Below are 19,818 nucleotides of genomic sequence, written 5' to 3'. Positions count from 1 at the left end.
CTAGTGATTGGGGAAATAACGATACAGTTATATATCGGGAAACTATTTTTGATGATATATTGTATCGTGTCATTTTGACAATAGAGCAATAGTTAGTTGGCTAGTTGGCTGTACCTGTACCAAAACTCCAGAATTGTCCTTTGATAGCATGTTCTCCATGTACTTTTTCAAAAGGGAGACATTTTGATTTCAGCACTTTTATTTCCATGATTGATCAAAACTTGTTTTCTCATGGCTCTCTCTTCTCCCTCTGCAGCAGACATACAGTGCATCCAGAATGTTTTCAGACACCTTGACTTTTTCTACATTTTGTTACACTACAGCCTTATTCCAAAAAGGATTAAATAGATATTTTCTCTCATCAAATTACACACAATACCCATAATGACAAAGCAAAAACAAGCATGGCACACCTGTATTTGGGGAGTTTCTCCCATTCTTCTGTGCAGAGCGTTGCTGCACAGCTATTTTCAGGTCTCTCTAGAGATGTTCGATCAGGTTCGATCAAGTCCGGGCTCTGTCTGGGCCACTCAAGGACATTCAGAGGCTGGTCCCAAGACATCTTCTGTGCTGTTTTGGCTGTGTGGTTAGGGTCGTTGTCCTGTTGGAAGGTGAACCATTGTCCCAGTCTGAGGTCCTGAGCGCTCTGGAGCAGGTTTTCATCAAGGATCTCTGTCCTTTGCTCTGTTCATCTTTCCCTTGATCCTGACTAGTCTCCCAGTCCATGCCGCTGAAAAACATCCCCTCAGCATGTTGTTGCCACCACCACGCTTCACCATAGGGATGGTGCCAGGTTTCTTCCAGATTTGACACTTGGCATTCAGGCCAAAGAGTTCAATCGTGGTTTCATCAGACCAGAGAATCTTGTTTCTCATGGTCTGAGAGGTTTTTAAGTGCCTTTTGGCAAACTCCAAGCTGGCTATCATGTACCTTTCACTGAGGAGTGTCTTCCGTCTGGCCACTCTACCATAAAGGCCTGATTGGTGGAGTGCTCCAGAGATGGATGTCCTTCTGGAAGGTCCTCCCATCTCCACAGAGGAACTCTGGAGTTCTGTCAGAGTGACCATTGGGTTCTTGGTCACCTCCCTGATCAAGGCCAATGTCCCCCGATTGCTTAGTTTGGCCGGGCAGCCAGCTCAAGGAAGAGTCTTGGTGGTTCCAAACTTCTTCCATTTAAGAATGATGGAGGCCACTGTGTTCTTGGGGACCTCCAGATCGGTGCCTCGACTCAATCCTGTCTCGGAGCTCTACGGACAATTCCTTCGACCTCATGGCTTGGTTTTTGCTCTAACACCTTATATAGACAGTTATGTGCCATTCCAAATCATGTCCAATCAATAGAATTTACCATAGGTGGACTCCAAACAAGTTGTAGAAACATCTCAAGGATGATCAATGGGAACAGGATGCACCTGAGCTTAATTTTGTGTTTCATAGCAAAGGGTCTGAATAAGGTATTTCTGTTTTTTAAGTTGAAAAAAATCTGAAAACCTGTTTTCGCTTTGTCATTATGGCGTATTGTGTGAAGATTTATGATTTAAAAAATGTATTTTATCAATTTTAGAATAAGGCGGTAACATAACAACGTGGAAAAAGTCAAGGGGTCTGAATACTTTCCAAATGCACTGTGTGGTGAGTAATATGTCTGGAATATCAAATCACAATTAAATCACAGTATCGAATAAAAATACATATAGAATCGTAATAATCGCGAGAATCGCAATACATATCGTATCGGCCTAAGTATCGTGATAATATCATATCATATAAATATCGTGAGGTACCTGGCAATTCCCAGCCCTAGTAGAAACAGGGGCAGTGAGGACTTTGGATGCCATTTACAACTGTATTCTCATTGCGTTCGAGCATGTGGAGTTATCATGCCACCTACGGAACGCCGTTTTGATCTTTGCGTGTCAAATGACCGCAGTCTCTACTGGTCATTGTTTTCAGGCTGGATCTATTGGTGCTAGTTAGGTACCAAGCTAAAGCTAGCTACCCAAGAAGTTGCGGTGGAACAAATAATGCCATCGCGGTATTGAAAACACATCGTTCGTTGCCAGTGTGTGCTTGTTTGCAGACTTTTTTGTACAGCTTTGACAGTGCTACTGATAGTGTTGGCGCTTGGCTTGCACGTGCAAATTCATCACACACAACATTCTAATAGAATAGTGTTATTTGACGTGTCAAATTAAACGCTTATTTCACACTTCAAATAGTGTTATTTCACACTTCAAATAGTGTTATTTCACACTTCAAATAGTGTTATTTCACACTTCAAATAGTGTTATTTCACACTTCAAATAGTGTTATTTCACACTTCAAATAGTGTTATTTCACACTTCAAATAGTGTTATTTGACATGTAAAATAGTGCTTTTTGACGTGTATCTTTTTGGACACGTAAAGACCAAAACTTCTTGTCACTTCTTGTTTTTAGAAGAAATATTAATGTGTTGGAAATTCCAAATGGTTTGCATCTTCAACTTACACACAGCTCTGACACACACGCTTACCCCACCAGACATGCCACCAGGGGTCTTTTCACAGTCCCCAGGTCCAGAACAAATTCAAGGAAACGTACAGTATTATACAGAGCCATGAGTGCCTGGAACTCCCTTCCCTCTTTTATAGCGCATGTAAACCTGGTTCCAAAATCACCTCACGGTGCAACGCCTCTCCCCCATGTGACCTACTTGTTGTGTGTATGTACTGACATGTATGTGTAACTGATAGATGCACACACACACACACACTCACTCACTCACTCACTCTACATGTTAATGTTTTTAAAAGTATTTTATCTGCCATTGGAGTTGGCCATGGATGTGTTACGCATTTTACGTTTGTAAGATAGCCTTAACTTTAGGCTATTTGCTTCATTACGAAAGTAATATTGAATTGTGTTTGGTTGACAACTCAACCAAATATCAACGTTTAAAGTAGATGAATCTACTGCATGGATAGTTCCATCTGAGCCACTGGCTTATTAATCCCATATTTTTACTTGTATTTTTGGTTGAGTTGGAGACGCGAATCCAACATATCGTTTGTTAACATGTCGACAAGTTAATAGGCTATTTATTGTATTTCAAATGGGATATTGAAATGTGTTTGGTTGTCAAACCAACCAAAGATCAACATTTGAAGGAGATGGATCTTCTGATTGGCTAGTTTATTTCCAGTTTGTCAACAAATTAATAATTGATAAGTTGGATTCCATCTGAACCAAAAATCTAAGTTAAAGAACAGGAGTAAATCAAATCAAATCAAATTCATTTGATTTAGTCGTAGGGCGGCAGGTAGCCTAGCGGTTAAGAGCGTTGGGCCAGTAACTGAAAGATTGTTGCTTCAAATCCTAGAGCCGACTAAATGAAATATCTATCAATGTACCTTTGAGTAAGACACTTAATTATAATTACTCCTGTAAGTTGCTCTGGATATGAGAGTCTACTAAATGTAGTCAGTCCTGTTCTTTAACTTAGATTTTGGATGGAGATGGGAATCCAACATAATCATTTTCAATTTGTAGACAAACTGGAATTAAAGTTAGACACTAAATATCATACAATATCATACAATTTTAAACCAACCAGACCTTGAAACCGATGGTCGGCCCGCTCATTAGGTAACACCTCCAACAACAACACATACAACCTCACATAATTCTGCCCCCAAAACAATGACAATTTCTCTCAACCAGTGGCAGAAGGGCTTTTTACGTGAGTGTTGATGCTGTCCTGTCATAAGCAGTGCCCACTTTGTCGTATCACAGATCTGGGGAAGGGTACCAAAAACATTCTCTAGCATTGAAGGTCCCCAGGAACAAAGTGGCCTCCATCATTCTTAAATGGAAGAAGTTTGGAACCACCAAGACTCTTCCTAGAGCTGGCCGCCCAGCCAAACTGAGCAATCGGGGGAGAAGGGCCTTGGTCAGGGAGGTGACCAAGAACTTGATGGTCACTCTGACAGAGCTCCAGAGTTCCTCTGTGGAGATGGGAGAACCTTCCAGAAGTACAACCCTCTCTGTAGCACTCCACCAATCAGGCCTTTATGGTAGAGTGGCCAGAGAGCTCCTTGATGAAAACCTGCTCCAGAGCACTCAGCGCACAGCCAAGACAACACAGGAGTGGCTTCCGGACTTGAACCCGATCGAACATCTCTGAAGAGACTTGAAAATAGCTGTGCAGAGACGCTCCCCATCTAACCTGACAGAGCTTGAGAGGACCTGCAGAGAAGAATGGGAGAAACTCTTCAAATACATGTGTGCCAAGCTTGTAGGGTCATACCCAAGAGGACTCAAGGCTGTAATCGCTGCCATAGGTGCTTCAACAAAGTACTGAGTAAAGAGTCTGAATATTTATGTAAATGTTATATTTCAGTTTCTAAACTTATTTTTGCTTTATCATAATGGGGTATTCTGTGTAGATTGATCTGGATTTTTCCCCCAAACCATTTTAGAATAAGGCTGTAACGTAACAAAATTTGGAAAAAGTCATGAGGTCTGAATACTTTCTGAATGCACTGTAAATCATGTAGCAGATATAGGATATGGTAGAAAGAGTATGTGGCCTTTTCTGTAGCCTACAGGCTGGAGATAAAATGTATGACAATGTAATGAGATGGACACTTTTTACATCATGCAGGTTTCTCTGATCAAATAGCCTAACCTTAGACACTTTTTACATCATGCCGGTTTCTCTGATCAAATAGCCTAACCTAAGACACTTTTAACATCATGCAGGTTTCTCTGATCAAATAGCCTAACCTAAGACACGTTTTACATCATGCCGGTTTCTCTGATCAAATAGCCTCACCTAAGACACTTTTTACATCATGCAGGTTTCTCTGATCAAATAGCCTCACCTAAGACAGGTTTTACATCAAATAGCTTAACCTAAATAAAATAAAATGCGTTGTCATGATAACAAACAACATATCTTGAAAACAGGACAGGTCAAAGTAAAATGAACAATATGGAATGAACCATCACAACGGTTGGAGTTTCATTGATCATTGGTTTCAAGTTTGAATCTGTACATTTTTAACAAGCTGATAATATCGAAAAAGAAAATACTTTTGCATTTTCCGCTGTGTAAACACTTTGCAAATAGGCTCACAATAACTCCTGATAAAGTTGGGTAGCTGATATTCAGAGCTTCAATAGCCAAATTGATAAGTCAGGACTAACAAAGCATTTGCAACAGCCTGTTTTCTAAATGGTGGGCCTACCACATGGTATTACTCAAATTCCATTGTGGGCCAACATGGTAGGCTACACCCCAGTAAGCAAGAGGCGTCTTTTGGGCGTCTTTTTTTTTTTTTTTTTTTATAAACAGTAGGCTTACCACATACTGTAGATGGGCATTCATAACATTCAATTTCACCTCAGTTTGCATGGACTAACGCCAATGCCCTTTTAATGTTTGTTTTTTGGTGCAGTTCGGACTGGCCTTGTGATTTCCACATCCATGGACATTGGTTTTTGGTCCGGTCCAGACTAAATCTGAAACAATCATAGACGTCTATTTTTGGTTCAGATTTTGTTCATTCTGGACAGCCTTGATTTGGCCCAAAAAACAAGTATTTTCAATTTTGATTCAGAACCAAAAAATAAGTGTGATTTCAACATCCGGAAAATTCATATTTTCAATTTTTCTTTCCGAACTGAAAATGAACCTGATTTCAACGTCCACAAAGTATGCCTTTTCACCTTTAATTCAGAACCTAAATTGAACCTAACTTCAACGTCTTTTCAGTGTTTTAGACGTCTTTCTAACATCATCTTTCTTAATGTCACGTTCTGACCTTTATTTCCTTTGTTTTGTCTTTATTTAGTATGGTCAGTGCGTGAGTTGGGGTGGGCAGTCTATGTTTGCGTTTCTGTTTTTTCTATTTCTGTGTTTGGCCTGATATGGTTCTCAATCAGAGGCAGCTGTTTATTGTTGTCCCTGATTGAGAACCATATTTAGGTAGCCTGGGTTTCACTGTTGGTTTGTGGGTGTTTCATTTCCGTGTGTGTGTTTGTCGCCACACGGTACTGTTTCGGTTTGGTTATTTCATGTATTCGTTTATTGTTTTTGTATTTCATAGTGTTCAGTGCTTTTCTTATTAAAATCGTCATGAACACTTACCACGCCACATTTTGGTCCGATCTTTACTCCTCTTCAGACGAAGAGTTACACTTAAATGGGACTTTTCTAGTTTTGCAGGGGAGCAGTTTTTGGTCTCACCTAGGGCTGCAGAATGGCAAGGGCCGGCCCTGGGCCTATTTGTCTATTTTTTTTTTAATGAATCATGGGTTGAATTGAGACACTAGCTGTTGATGACTTTGCAAATGCTACATGGTCTTAAATAGCATCATTGATGATATATGAGTGATAAAGTATGGTCACATTTAATTTGCTCTGTTAAACCTACCTTTTGGAATGACTTTCATAGCAACAGTAAATATATTTAGTGGAGTTCTCTCAACATTTATTCTCATGATTGCACATTGTCACAGACAAGTATCATAGCTAAGCATCATAGCTAAGCTAAACATTGCTCTGTATAGATCAATTTAGCGGTGAAGATCTGGGGATGCTTTAAAGGTACAAATTCAACGTATTTTATCCAAGGTCTGTCTATGTTAAAATGTGGTTACCATTATGACATAATCCCGTGGTTGAAATTCCACTCTCAAAACAGCAGTTGATCATTTTTTCAAATCCAAGGTATTTTCCACTTAGATTTCACATCACAATACATTGACAAAAATGCAAGCAGTTTGTGCTGAGATACAGAGGAACTGATGCCTTAACCAGTCCTCTTACAGACCAAACCCTTTAGAGGTGTGTGTGTGTGTGTGTGTGTGTGTGTGTGTGTGTGTGTGTGTGTGTGTGTGTGTGTGTGTGTGTGTGTGTGTGTGTGTGTGTGTGTGTGTGTGTAGAGGCCTTGTGGCCCTGAAATAGCCCTCTGGTACAGTGTTGATCTTATAGCTCAGCCTCATCATGGCTCTATATGAAGGTCATCCACACTGTTAGTGGAGAAGGGCTCCTAATTGACTGTCTGGTTAGGGAGAGAGAGAGAGATGGGGGTCGGAAGAGAGAGAGAGAGAAGTCAGAGACGGAGAGAGTGAGAGAGAGAGAAAGAGAGACAGTCAAGAGAGAGAGAGAGTGAGAGCGAGGGAAGACAGGATAAAAATGATAAAAAAGAGTCACACAGACATTCGACCAGGCCCAGCCCAGGCCAGTGGTCTCACTCCAAGGGTTGTTTTATTTTACTAAGCGTTTTCTCTCTGGCATTTCCAATTCAGACAAGTGTTATAGTTCTGCAATGGCTGGTCAGAGACAAAGAGAGGCATGATTGACTCCAACAAGAAAACACTTCAGCTTTTCTTTTCCCTGCTTTCCTTCATTGTCTTCATCTATTCCCACCCCTCTCTCTTTGTGCTACCTCCCACCCTTCATCCCTTTTATCTCTTCCTCTTTTTATCCCACGTCCTCTTCATTACACCCCCCTCTCTCCCTCCCTCTCTGTGTCTCTCACTGCTATTAGGTGATTGTGAGGGTGAGATATTACTGTGAGGTAGTATAATCTCTATGGTATTGTGTTTCTCTCTGCAGTTTAGCCGTGCTTAGCTGGCTCAGTTAAACCCGCTTGACTGAGGAAGAACAGGGAGGAGGAGGAGGAGGAGGAGGAGGAGGAGGAGAGAGCAGGAGACTACGGTTGAGCCTGCCTCCCTACGAAACACTCTGAGACACTTCAAACCTCTCCTCCTCTCCTTCTGTCTTCACTCCTCCTCTTCCTCCAACTATCTTCTCTGTGTTCTGTTGAAGGTTTGACTCAGGGTCAGTGGATAGACACAGCAGGGGTCGGCAGAGCATGATTGGAGATTTGTGTGTCTGTGTGTGCGTGTGTCTGCGTGCGCGTGCCTGTGTGTGTCTGTGTGTGTTAATCAACACAACGGGGTGATAAATTGGCTGAACTGGAGCCATGAGGTCAACTAATTAAAGCATACAGGGATAAAGCACCAATGCTGTGCGTGTGTCTGTGTGTGTTGTCTATCTGTGTGTGTTGTCTATCTGTGTGTGTGTGTGTGTGTGTGTGTGTGTGTGTGTGTGTGTGTGTGTGTGTGTGTGTGTGTGTGTGTGTGTGTGTGTGTGTGTGTGCGTGTTGTCTATCTGTGTGTGTGTGTGTGTGTGTGTGCGTGTTGTCTATCTGTGTGTGTGTGTGTGTGTTTGTCTATCTGTGTGTGTGTGTGTGTGTGTTGTCTATCTGTGTCTGTGTGTGTGTGTGTGTGTGTGTGTGTGTGTGTGTGTGTGTGTGTGTGTGTGTGTGTGTGTGTGTGCGTGTGTGTGTGTGTGTGTGTGTGTGTGTGTGTGTGTGTGTGTGTGTGTGCTGTCTATCTCTGTGTGTGTGTGTGTGTGTGTGTGTGTGTGTGTGTGTGTGTGTGTGTGTGTGTGTGTGTGTGTGTGTGTGTGTGTGTGTGTGTGTGTGTGTTGTCTATCCGTGTGTGTGTGTGTGTGTTGTCTATCTGTGTCTATCTGTGTCTGTGTGTGTGTGTGTGTGTGTGTGTGTGTGTGTGTGTGTGTGTGTGTGTGTGTGTGTGTGTGTGTGTGTGTGTGTGTGTCTATCTGTGTGTGTGTGTTGTCTATCTGTGTGTGTGTGTTGTCTATCTCTGTGTGTGTGTGTGTGTGTGTGTGTGTGTGTGTGTGTGTGTGTGTGTGTGTGTGTGTGTGTGTGTGTGTGTGTGTGTGTGTGTGTGTGTGTGTGTGTGTGTGTGTGTGTGTGTGTGTGTGTGTGTGTGTGTGTGTGTGTGAAATGGATGGGTTAAGCTGAAAACACTGACAGACACAAACCAGCTCACAGTCTGATGTCAAGTGTTCTGTCCACCCTGGCCTGCCCCCTCCTGTCAGTAGACAAGTGAAGACTGGGGGCTGCAGGCAGGCAGGAGGCAGAGGATGCTAATACAAGTGTCTGCCTCAACATGATAATGGACTGCTTTGTTTCCTGACAGGCCTCCTGTCTCTCTCGCTCTGAGTGTGTGTGTGTGTGTGTGTGTGTGTGTGTGTGTGTGTGTGTGTGTGTGTGTGTAATACTGGCATTTTCTCAAATGAATCAGAATCAAAAGTCACTGAACCAAAATATAAATGCAACATTTAAATTGTTGGTCCCATGTTTCATGAGCTGAAATTAAAGATCCAAGAAATGTTCCATACGCACAGAAAGCTTTTTTTTGTGCACAAATTTGTTTACATCCCTGTCAGTGAGCATTTCTCCTTTGCCAAGATAATCCATCCACCTGACAGGCATATCAAGAAGCTGATTATACAGCACAATCATTACACAGGTGCACCTTGTGCTGGGGGACAATAAAAGGCCACTCCAAAATGTGCCGTTTTGTCACACAACACAATGCCACAGATGTATCTAGTTTTGTGGGAGAGTGCAATTGGCAATTTGACTGCAGGAACCAGAGAATTTAATGTAAATGTTCACGCCTTAAGTCGGTTTTAGAGAATTTGGCAGTACGTCCAACCGGCCGCACAACCACAGACCACGTGTAACCACACCACAGCCCAGGACCGCCACATCTGACTTCTTCACCTGCGGGATCGTCTGAGACCAGCCAACCGGACAGCTGATGAAACTGGGTTTGCACAACCGAAGAACAAACAAACTGTCAGAAACCGTCTCAGGGATGTTCATCTGCTCGGCTTCCTCACCAGGGTCTTGATCTGACTGCAGTTTTGTGTGGTAACCAACTTCAGTGGGCAAATGCTCATCTTCGGTGGCCACTTGCACACTGGAGAAGTGTGCTCTTCACGGATGAATCCCAGTTTGAACTGTTCTGGGCAGATGGCAGACGGGCGAGCGGTTTGCTGATGTCAACGCTGTGAACAGAGTGCCCCATGGTGGCGGTGGAGTTATGGTATTGGCAGGCATAATCTTCGGACAACAAACATAATATAATTTTATCAATGGTAATTTGAATGCACAGAGATCCTGATTCTGAGGCCCGTTGTCGTGTCATTCATCTACCGCCATCACCTCATGTTTCAGCATGATAATGCACGGCCCCATGTCTCAAGGATCTATACACAATTCCTGGAAGCTGAAAATGTCCCAGTTCTTCCTTGGGCTGCATACTCACCAGACATGTCACCCATTGAGCATGTTTGGGATGCTCTGGATCGACGTGTACGACAGCGTGTTCCAGTTCCCGCCAACATCCAGAAACTTCGCACAGCCATTGAAGAGGAATGGGACAACATTCCACAGGCCACAGTCAATAGCCTGATCAACGCTATGTCGCGCTGCATGAGGCAAATGGTGGTCACACCAGATACTGACTGGTTTTCTGATCCACGTCACTACCTTTTTTAAAGCTATCTCTGACCAACAGATGCATATCTGTATTTCCCAGTCATGTGAAATCCATAGATTAGGGCCTAATTTATTTATTTAAATTGACTGATTTCCTTATGTGAACTATAACTTTATATTTTTGTTCGGTGTCATTTAGAACAGTTGTGAGATGATACAACTCACAACTGTGGTCCTTCTGTAGCTCAGTTGGTAGAGCATGGCGCTTGTAACGCCAGGGTAGTGGGTTCGATTCCCGGGACCACCCATACGTAGAATGTATGCACACATGACTGTAAGTTGCTTTGGATAAAAGCGTCAGCTAAATGGCATATATTATTATTATTATTATTATTATTATTATATTATTATTATTATTATATTATATTATAACTGTTCTCCTTCTCTACACCATTCGAATATTCCTTGTAGTGGATGCTCTCAGACAGACCTGTCAATCAAACCTCAACCTCCAGGGATTCCCTGAATCTTGGGGGAATCCCTAAAGATACCCCCGGAATGTCCCCAACGTTCCAGTTCCGGAATTACTCAGCTGTTTCTCTCTGTCGTCGCCCCCTTTCTCTCCTCTCCTCCACTCCTCCTCTCTCATCCTCTCCTCCTTTCCTTTTTATCCTCTCATCCGTGCTGAGAGTGTAGTGGCAGAGGAGCGTAGCGTGGACGGGGAATTATGCTTACACATAAGAGCTAATTACCATAGAGACCAAACCCATCGCGCCGCTCCCCGCTTGACGCTTACTGCTCCCGTCTCGTCTGGCGGAGATAACAGCAGCAGCAGCAGCTAAAGTTGAGTTAGTGAAGTATTCCCTCTGGGTTGGAGGCAGAGCTGCACACTGTGCCGTACCGTTGGAGAGGAGAGAAAAGATAAGAGAGTCGGCAGAAATATCTCTCTAAAGTCTATGATTAGTTTCTAATTCAGTTGGACTAAATGCAGCTTTATTTGATGAACGCTTACTACGCAGTCATTTGTAATGGAAGTCAACTCTGAAACGGTGTTTGTGTGTCTGTGTATGAATCACATCGTTTGGATGTGAGGGTTTACATTGGATTAGGATCCCTTTTAGTCCTCGTTTGGACTGATCTTCCACGAGTCTTTATTATGCGATCACATTTTCACATATAACACACTGTTACAAACAGACATAATACACTTTGACCAGATAAACACTCTAACAATCTGAAAAGATAGGTTGATTCCTTCAGCGTAGCCTCGTGGTTAGAGCGTTGGACTAGTAACCGGAAGGTTTTGGTTTTGATGGTGTTCAGAACAAGTTTGTTCCCCTGCAAACCCTCTCCCTGATATTTCCCAGCTCTACTTGTAGATCTTGCTGTACCTGTTGAACCGATTGTATTCCTGTAGGAATTGCAGTATCATCTGCAAATATAGTAGCTTGAGCTTCAAGGTTGTTGGTGTACTAAGTAAAGAAGTGGCCCGAGGCAGCTCCCCTGCAGTATGTCACTTAGATATGACTGTTTCCATTCAATGCTGCCTCCTTAAAACCATAATGCATTCATTTTGTCAAAATGATTTCATGATCCACTAAATCAAATGCTGCACTTGAAATCTAAAAATAGTACACCCACAAACCTGCCATTATCCATAGCATTGAGCCACTGGTCGGTCATGTCAACCAATGCAGTGGTAGTGGAATGGTTTGTGCGATAAGCATGCTGATCGGCTGTGATCAGATCCCTTTTCTCCATGACCTCCTATATTTGTCTCCTCACAATACCCTCCAATATCTTACTGAGTGAAGGGAGTAGACTGATTGGTCGACTATGGGCAGGAGTAATGGATTCTTTGCTGTCATTCAGGATTGGACACAGTTTAGCATGCTTCCATACATTTGGAAATGTCCCCTTTTCCAGTGACCAACTAAATATGTATTTCAGTGGAGTTGCAATCTGGGGAGCAGCATAGCGATGTAAAACATTGTCCATAAGATCATAACCTGTAGATTTACTATCGGGTAATGACCATCAGTAGCTTTAAATCCTCCTCCACTGACACCGTTTGTAGACTAAAAGAGCAGTTTTTTGGGCAATAGCTTGTTTGGAGGAATGAGTGTTCACATTATCGCTCAGTAAATACATTTTCTTTGTCAAAAAATCTTGTTCTGCCGTCAACCTCCACACTAGATGGACATGATGAAATAGATGTACCAAGTAAGCCCTTCACTGTATTCTATACCTTTTTTAAAATAATTTTTACAACAATAAAAGCATTTTTGTTCAAAAAATATGTCTTATGATTTAATTTAACTACATAATTGCGTAGTGTTCTATAATTCTGTTAATCAATTTCTCGTTTAAATTTGGCTGCTAAGACAATTTTCCATATTTCTTTGAGAATATGCCTCACCCAACGAGCCCCAACTGTACTCTTTCTGGCATTGTGGTCCATTACCTCAGTGAGCAAATCAATAAAACATCCTGTAGCGTGATTTAAATCATCCTCTAGATAAATCGGCTCCCAGGGTACAGCAGCCAAATCATTAGAAATAACTCATGATTAACATTTTAACATTTCTTAACATTTCTCTTGACCACAAACCTTGGGGGTGTCTTTGCAACCTTGGTGTTCGTGGTTATGGTCACAATGTTATGGTCTGTCCAGCCCACTGGCATTGATCTGGCTTTTAAGCATTAAGCAAAGGTATATTACAGAAGATAAGATCCATGCACGTGTCCGAACTGTGACCTAGTTGATGATCTAGTAGTATCATTAACCTGTTGTTTCAAACCACAACTCCCAGCACATCTCATCAATTTAGTTCTATTTGAATTCCAATCTATATTAAAATCAACCAAGATAAATACATCTGTTACTATCTGTGGCCCGGTCAAACCCAGTGCATAAGTCATCCATATAGGACACCTTAGAGCTAGGAGGTCTATACACACATCCTACCAATATGGTTGCCTCTATTTGACCTAGGTATATGATTCTGAATTGCACAGAGCTACACCCCCACCATTCCTATTCCTGTCCTGATATAGTTGGATTAGAATGAGTCCCAATACAGTTGCCCCTTGATGTAAAGTTTATCCATCACCAAGGAGACTCGTTGGTTCAGGCAACGGGGGGGTGATCATTCATTCCAAAGTGTTTCTGAGTTCTCTGCCCCTGCTCTTCGCCATTTCCTCTTTGCTTAAGATGTTCAAAACAGTTGGCCTTACCCATTCTATGGAGAAAGTGACATTACGCACAACGTCAGTGGGCAGTTTCAGTTGAGTTGACCTCAGGTCTCGGACTGTTTCCTCACAGCTTCTGTCGTTGTCGCTCTCTGGTATCCCTGAAAAGATGAGATTGTCCCACATTGATCGACACTGTACATCAAGCAAGGTTTCGTTAAGTTGTTTGTTCTCCCTTTGCACCACCTCCACATTGCCATGAAGAGTCTACAGCACCTTTCAGCTCCGTGTTCTCTTTCCTTAGATCATCAATCTGGCGTTGGCTGAATTCTAGACTGGCACATAATGCATTGATGTCCTCTCGTAGTATATCCAAGATATCAAGTTTGGCAAGCCTTTCATTGATGGATTTCAGCAAGTCAATATCCATATCTGTAAACCTCTCTCCACCCTCCTGATTTGCTGTCGTTAGACTCTAGTTCCGATTCTTTTCTGAGATTTTTGATTGGACAAAACTGTTAAGAAAGCAAAGCAACTCTGGATCATTCATTCTGTTGGGTGGAGATATATTCTGTACATGTGTGGGTAAGAGATAAAGACTGAGGTGTCACTGTGGGAAAGTTTCAAATGACAACCAATTTTGTCCCAGGAATAAGGAATATAGGGTATAATTTGGGATGCAGTCTGAGGTTCTACTACACTCCCTAGCATTCTTCTCGCCAATGTCCAGTCTCTTGACAACAAGGTTGATGAAATCCGAGCAAGGGTAGCATTCCAGAGGGACATCAGAGACTGTAACGTTCTTTGCTTCACGGAAACATGGCTCACTGGAGAGACGCTATCGGAGTCGGTGCAGCCAGCTGGTTTCTCCACGCATCGCGCCGACAGAAACAAAGATCTTTCTGGTAAGAAGAGGGGCGGGGGCGTATGCTTTATGGTTAACGAGACGTGGTGTGGCCACAACAACATACAGGAACTCAAGTCCTTCTGTTCACCTGATTTAGAATTCCTCACAATCAAATGTCGACCGCATTATCTACCAAGGGAATTCTCTTAGATTATAATCACAGCCGTATATATTCCCCCAAGCAGACACATCGATGGCCCTGAACTAACTTTATTTGACTCTTTGCAAACTGGAATCGATATATCCTGAGGTTGCATTCATTGTAGCTGGGGATTTTAACAAGGCTAATCTGAAAACAAGACTCCCTAAATTGTATCAGCATATCGATTGCGCAACCCGGGCTGGAAAATCCTTGGATCATTGCTATTCTAACTTCCGCGACGCATATAAGGCCCTGCCCCGCTCTCCTTTCAGAAAAGCTGACCACGACTCCATTTTGTTGATCCCTGCCTACAGACAGGAACTAAAACAAGAAGCTCCCGCGCTGAGGTCTGTTCAACGCTGGTCCGACCAATCTGATTCCACACTCCAAGACTGCTTCCATCACGTGGACTGGGATATGTTTCGTATTGCATCAAACAACATTGACGAATACGCTGATTCGGTGAGCGAATTCATTAGAACGTGCGTTGAAGATGTCGTTCCCATTGCAACCATTAAAACATTCCCAAACCAGAAACCGTGGATTGATGGCAGCATTCGCGTGAAACTGAAAGCGCGAACCACTGCTTTTAATCAGAGCAAGGTGACCAGAAACATGACCGAATACAAACAGTGTAGCTATTCCCTCCGCAAGGCAATCAAACAAGCTAAGCGTCAGTATAGAGACAAAGTAGAATCACAATTCAACGGCTTAGACACAAGAGGTATGTGGCAGGGTCTACAGTCAATCACAGATTACAAAAAGAAAACCAGCCCCGTCACGGACCAGGATGTCTTGCTCCCAGGCAGACTAAATAACTTTTTTGCCCGCTTTGAGGACAATACAGTGCCACTGACACGGCCCGCAACCAAAACATGCGGACTCTCCTTCACTGCAGCCGACGTGATGAAAACATTTAAACGTGTCAACCCTCGCAGGGCTGCAGGCCCAGACGGCATTCCCAGCCGCGCCCTCAGAGCATGCGCAGACCAGCTGGCTGGTGTGTTTACGGACATATTCAATCAATCCCTATCCCAGTCTGTTGTTCCCACATGCTTCAAGAGGGCCACCATTGTTCCTGTTCCCAAGAAAGCTAAGGTAACTGAGCTAAACGACTAACGCCCCGTAGCACTCAGCATCATGAAGTGCTTTGAGAGACTAGTCAAGGACCATATCACCTCCACCCTACCTGACACCCTAGACCCACTCCAATTTGCTTTACCGCCCAAGTAGGTCCACAGACGATGCAATCTCAACCACACTGCACACTGCCCTAACCCATCTGGACAAGTGGAATACCTATGTGAGAATGCTGTTCATCGACTACAGCTCAGCGTTTAACACCATAGTGCCCTCCAAGCTCGTCATCAAGCTCGAGACCCTGGGTCTCGACCCCGCCCTGTGCAACTGGGTACTGGACTTCCTGACGGGCCGCCCCCCAGGTGGTGAGGGTAGGCAACAACATCTGCACCCCGCTGATCTTCAACACTGGGGCCCCACAAGGGTGCGTTCTGAGCCCTCTCCTGTACTCCCTGTTCACCCACGACTGCGTGGCCACGCATGCCTCCAACTCATTATCAAGTTTGTGGACGACACAACAGTGGTAGGCTTGATTACCAACAACGACGAGAAGGCCTACAGGGAGGAGGTGAGGGCCCTCGGAGTGTGGTGTCAGGAAAATAACCTCACACTCAACGTCAACAAAACTAAGGAGATGATTGTGGACTTCAGGAAACAGCAGAGGGAACACCCCCCTCTCCACATCGATGGAACAGTAGTGGAGAGGGTAGTAAGTTTTAAGTTCCTCGGCGTACACATCACAGACAAACTGAATTGGTCCACCCACACAGACAGCATCATGAGGAAGGCGCAGCAGCGCCTCTCAACCTCAGGAGGTTGAAGAAATTCGGCTTGTCACCAAAAGCACTCACAAACGTCTACAGATGCACAATCGAGAGCATCCTGCCGGGCTGTATCACCGCCTGGTACGGCAACTGCTCCGCCCACAACTGTAAGGCTCTCCAGAGGGTAGTGAGGTCTGCACAACGCATCACTACCTGCCCTCCAGGACACCTACACCACCCGATGTCACAGGAAGGCCATAAAGATCATCAAGGACAACAACCACTCGAGCCACTGCCTGTTCACCCCGCTATCATCCAGATGGCGAGATCAGTACAGGTGCATCAAAGCTGGTACCGAGAGACTGAAAAACAGCTTCTATCTCAAGGCCATCAGACTGTTAAACAGCCACCACTAACATTGAGTGGCTGCTGCCAACACACTGGACTCAACTCCAGCCACTTTAATAATGGGAATGGATGGGAAATGATGTAAAATATATCACTAGCCACTTTAAACAATGCTACCTAATATAATGTTTACATACCCTACATTATTCATCTCATATGTATACGTATATACTGTACTCTATATCATCTACTGCATATTTATGTAATACATGTATCACTAGCCACTTTAACTATGCCACTTTGTTTACATACTCATCTCATATGTATATACTGTACTCAATACCATCTACTGTATCTTGCCTATGGCCGCTCTGTACCATCACTCATTCATATATCTTTATGTACATATTCTTTATACCCTTACACTTGTGTCTATAAGGTAGTAGTTTTGGAATTGTTGGCTAGATTACTTGTTGGTTATTACTGCATTGTCGGAACTAGAAGCACAAGCATTTCGCTACACTCGCATTAACATCTGCTAACCATGTGTATGTGACAAATAAAATTGGATTTGATTTGATTACACCCTGACCCCTGGTTGAACCCTATAGGAAATCACCTCTTCTGGAAAAGGTTGTTTACTATACACTCCCCTCTCTCCAATTAACTTTTCCCTCCTCCTCACCCCAACCTTCCCCTCCCCACCCCTTTATGACGGATACCAGCCCAGCTGTGGAGAGTCATAAAGTAAATGAGGTATTGTTGGCCGATACCATGGACTGTGTCTCGGCATTGCTCCCGAGTGGCACAGCGGTCTAAAGCACTGCATCTCAGTGCTAGAGGTGTCAATACAGACTTGTTCGATATCAGGCTGTATCACAACCGACCAAAATTGGGAGTCCCATAAGGCGGCGCACAATTGGCCCAGCGTTCTCCGGGTTAAGGTTTGGCCGGGGTAGGCCATCTTTGTAAATAAGAATTTGTTCTTAACTGACTTGCCTAGTTCAATTTTTAAAAAACAGAGAGGGGGCTGGGCTCTGGGCTTCCCGGCAGCGATGAGGCACAGCATCTGTGAACGATCGCCTCTCCCCATAAACACAGATTAGCATTTTTATTAGCATATCTAGACTCTGGCTGAGTGAAGTGGATTATTTACTGCCCCCCACCCGCCTCCATTTCCCAGTGTCCACTGGGATTGGAAGAGAGATCACACTTACTTCCTGTGGAAAAACAACCTTATCTGATAGTTTATAGGTCAGTCAAAGCTCGCTTATCAAATGCTGTGGTCAGAACATAGTACCGTTGAAATTCAGTTAGTGTTGAGGCTTCCATAGTAAGGTTCAGTTAGTGTTGAGGCTTCCATAGTGAGGTTCAGTTAGTTTTGAGTCTTCCATAGTGAGGTTCAGTTAGTGAGGTTTAGTTAGTGTTGAGGCTTCCATAGTGATGTTCAGTTAGTGTTGAGGTTTCCATAGTGAGGTTCAGTTAGTGTGGTTTAGTTAGTGTTGAGGCTTCCATAGTGAGGTTCAGTTAGTGAGGTTCAGTTAGTGTTGAGGCTTCCATAGTGATGTTCAGTTAGTGTTGAGGCTTCCATAGTGAGGTTCAGTTAGTGAGGTTTAGTTAGTGTTGAGGCTTCCATAGTGATGTTCAGTTAGTGTTGAGGCTTCCATAGTGAGGTTCAGTTAGTGAGGTTCAGTTAGTGTTGAGGCTTCCATAGTGAGGTTCAGTTAGTGAGGTTCAGTTAGTGTTGAGGCTTCCATAATGAGGTTAAGTTAGTGTTGAGGCTTCCATAGTGAGGTTCAGTTAGTGAGGTTCAGTTAGTGTTGAGGCTTCCATAGTGAGGTTCAGTTAGTGTTGAGGCTTCCATAGTGAGGTTCAGTTAGTGTTGAGTCTTCCATAGTGAGGTTCAGTTAGTGTTGAGGCTTCCATAGTGAGATTCAGTTAGTGTTGAGGCTTCCATAGTGAGGTTCAGTTAGTGTTGAGGCTTCTATAGTGAGGTTCAGTTAGTGTTGAGGCTTCCATAGTGAGGTTCAGTTAGTGTTGAGGCTTCCATAGTGAGGTTCAGTTAGTGTTGAGGCTTCCATAGTGAAGTTCAGTTAGTGTTGAGTCTTCCATAGTGAGGTTCAGTTAGTGTTGAGGCTTCCATAGTGAGGTTCAGTTAGTGTTGAGGCTTCCATAGTGAGGTTCAGTTAGTGTTGAGGCTTCATAGTGAGGTTCAGTTAGTGAGGTTCAGTTAGTGTTGAGGCTTCCATAGTGAGGTTCAGTTAGTGTTGAGGCTTCCATAGTGAGGTTCAGTTAGTGAGGTTTAGTTAGTGTTGAGGCTTCCATAGTGAGGTTCAGTTAGTGAGGTTCAGTTAGTGTTGAGGCTTCCATAATGAGGTTCAGTTAGTGTTGAGGCTTCCATAGTGAGGTTCAGTTAGTGAGGTTCAGTTAGTGTTGAGGCTTCCATAGTGAGGTTCAGTTAGTGTCGAGGCTTCCATAGTGAGGTTCAGTTAGTGAGGTTCAGTTCGTGTTGAGGCTTCCATAGTGAGGTTTAGTTAGTGTTGAGGCTTCCATAGTGAGGTTCAGTTAGTGTTGAGTATTCCATAGTGAGGTTTAGTTAGTGTTGAGTCTTCCATAGTGAGGTTTAGTTAGTGTTGAGGTTTCCATAGTGAGGTTCAGTTAGTGTTGAGGCTTCCATAGTGAGGTTCAGTTAGTGTTGAGGCTTCCATAGTGAGGTTCAGTTAGTGTTGAGGCTTCCATAGTGAGGTTCAGTTAGTGTTGAGGCTTCCATAGTGAGGTTCAGTTAGTGTTGAGGCTTCCATAGTGAGGTTCAGTTAGTGTTGAGGCTTCCATAGTGAAGTTCAGTTAGTGTTGAGGCTTCCATAGTGAGGTTCAGTTAGTGTTGAGGCTTCCATAGTGCGGTTCAGTTAGTGTTGATGCTTCCATAGTGAGGTTCAGTTAGTGTTGAGGCTTCCATAGTGAGGTTCAGTTAGTGTTGAGGCTTCCATAGTGAGGTTCAGTTAGTGTTGAGGCTTCCATAGTGAGGTTCAGTTAGTGTTGAGGCTTCCATAGTGAGGTTCAGTTAGTGTTGAGGCT

The 19,818-nt window shown here is 43.5% G+C and overlaps 1 protein-coding gene across 1 annotated transcript in view; it reads left to right on the top strand.

Annotated features, from left to right (window-relative positions):
* The window catches only part of LOC118385585 (synaptic vesicle glycoprotein 2C-like), a 74,503-nt gene that overhangs the window by 15,817 nt on the left and 38,868 nt on the right, over positions 1 to 19,818 (top strand). The gene's annotated exons all lie outside the window — the stretch shown is intronic.

This window comes from Oncorhynchus keta, chromosome 6 (assembly GCF_023373465.1).
Source record: "Oncorhynchus keta strain PuntledgeMale-10-30-2019 chromosome 6, Oket_V2, whole genome shotgun sequence".
Lineage (NCBI taxonomy): Eukaryota > Metazoa > Chordata > Actinopteri > Salmoniformes > Salmonidae > Oncorhynchus > Oncorhynchus keta.
Note: the sequence above shows the minus strand (reverse complement) of the source record. Positions and strands in the feature narration are given on the sequence as shown.